The 2,329-nt window shown below is 41.5% G+C and overlaps 1 long non-coding RNA gene across 1 annotated transcript; it reads left to right on the forward strand.

Moving 5' to 3' along the window:
* Positions 1–842: 842 nt before the first annotated feature.
* On the forward strand, positions 843–1,683 carry LOC131981346 (uncharacterized). The gene is made up of 2 exons (XR_009395303.1): positions 843–896; positions 1,363–1,683. It is a non-coding gene; the product is annotated as an uncharacterized LOC131981346 (long non-coding RNA).
* Positions 1,684–2,329: the final 646 nt, after the last annotated feature.

Below are 2,329 nucleotides of genomic sequence, written 5' to 3' on the forward strand. Positions count from 1 at the left end.
TAAATGTTCCCACGTTTTCTGTCTCTTGTCGATCACTTTGAGCAGCACTGTCATGTCTTATTCTTTGGACTTCTTTCTGTAGTCATCATCACATGACTTCTTCATGATGTTACACCTTAAAAACGAAGCAACGTCGAGCACTGCTGCCAACTTCCCTCTAAAGCACTGGCCTGAACCTCCGTGTTTGTTGTTATTTGATGATGATAGACAGAAAAATGGAGATAAGGTCAAATATTTTTAGTATGAAAATATATAACCAGATTTTCCCACATTTGAGCTCTTATATGTTATTTTTTTAATTGTGTTCACATTAGCAACATTAAAACAACATCATTTTCAAAATCAGATTTTTTGTTTGTTTGTTTGGTTCAAATGTTGATCCAGTAAGTCAAAGAGAAAAAATAATGATCAGGTCATATAGGTGAAGATGTGCTGAAAGTCATGATACCAACATGCCATGGTAAACATTTTTAAGTGATATATACAGGCAGAATGAAAAGTATTCAAAAACGGTCAAAATAGCCCAATTCAAACAGGTTAATATAGTTTGAGTTTCTGTAAAAGACTATTTCCTTTGTCAGTTCATGCATGTTGCCTCTTGTACTGCTTTACAAAAAACATCAGGATATTTCTGACCAGACTAATCACTGCTGTGTCATGTAGCCAGATTTCTAACAGGTTTTGGCTGACAACAGTTCTAACAGATCTTTTCTTTTTGTACCTTCACTCTTGTGTGTCTGCAGGCACATGGCGGCCTGTGTCCCGGCCTGTCGGGAGGAGGGGGGGCAGATGGACGATGTTGTTCTGGGTGGGATGAAAGAGGCGTGAAGGAGGCGCAGTCAGCCAACTGCTCAGGGTCATGTAAGGGTTGTGCTCTCCGCTTAAAAGAGAGAGAGGTAGGGCGACTAAAGACATTAACAACAGAATCTTAACACCCTCCCCTCCATCACACACACACACAAACACTCACGTTCACACATGCAAAGTCTAACACAAACATTATTAACTAAACAAACACACTGATTGACAAGACAAGTCGAGTGTCAATGAGAAAATATCCTTGTTGTCTAAGTGTTCTGGAGTTTTTCTCTCTCTTGTATTTATTTGTTTAGCACAGCAGAGACCACTTGTCAGGCAGTTCTGTATCATCATCCCCTGTGAATATATGCCAAAGTATGGATTTTGTCTGTCCCAAAGTGTTAAATTCCCATACCATATCATGCAAAAGGATAATAATCAATAAAGCAGGAAATGGAAGATGTCAGATATGTTTTTTTTTCACCAAAACTCAAACCTCGCTTGACTTACTGCATATTTTTTCTTCTCCACTTTTTCCAACTAATCACATTTTTTACCACACAGCACTAGAGGACAGTGCACACCAATTATCTCCTTCTGGAACTCATCCATCAGTCCATTATCTACATCCTCTGCAGGGTCACAGGTCCTCCTGAACCAAAAAGGCCAATACGTGCTGTTATTCTAATGGGTTTTTTCTTTTTTTGCTCTAATGTACAGTAGCTTACAAACAGTATGTGCAGACTTCTGTGTTGCTCTGACATGTTGGTGTTAAGTCAGACTTTTCTGATCATTGTGGGGAAAAACGTCTTCTAAATTAGACATATTCCAGTCCTTTAGGAGTTCTGATGCTAAAGCTATGGCTAATAAAAAATGACTGAAGTATCCATGTGTGTATTTTGTCTTGTTTTAAAACACAGAATATGATCTATAACCAAAAATGATCATGTTTTGAGGTGACAGCATGAGCTGAGGCCCCTGTGTTTCTCGAAGTTTCTCCTGTTAATAAATATGTATAAAAGCCAGAAAAAATCTGATGATGTAAACCACATTTTCACCACCACCTGCAACACATTCTCCCATTCACAGCACCTGGCAGATGCCCACTGTAACCACGACCTTCTACTTTTGGCCTTTTAACAACCAAACGGCTCAAATCTACAACTCATAACCTTGCGGACTGATATTTTATCTGCCTGCAGAAACCTGCACTCCTGCAGTCTGGACGGAGGAACACAATATGACGGCTGCTGGAAGAAAGTCTCACCGATATGTTGCTACGCCCTCTCGCACTGACAGAGGGAGAGGGAGACATCAATCTTTCACTAATTCCTTCAAGTGTGAAAGGGTCCTTGTGGTGTCAGCCAAAGGGGGAAGATGGTCCTGGCCAGAGGTATTGAATGAGGGGAGGGCAGAGAGGAGGATGGGAGGAGAAGGGCCTCCCCGTCACAGAGACCATTCCTTTTGGGTCCCCCACCTCAACCCTGCGGCCGACACCCCCGGACGGCCGACCAGATGGCGGCAGCATTAG

Source organism: Centropristis striata, chromosome 12 (genome assembly GCF_030273125.1).
Source record: "Centropristis striata isolate RG_2023a ecotype Rhode Island chromosome 12, C.striata_1.0, whole genome shotgun sequence".
In the NCBI taxonomy this organism is placed as follows: Eukaryota; Metazoa; Chordata; class Actinopteri; order Perciformes; family Serranidae; genus Centropristis; species Centropristis striata.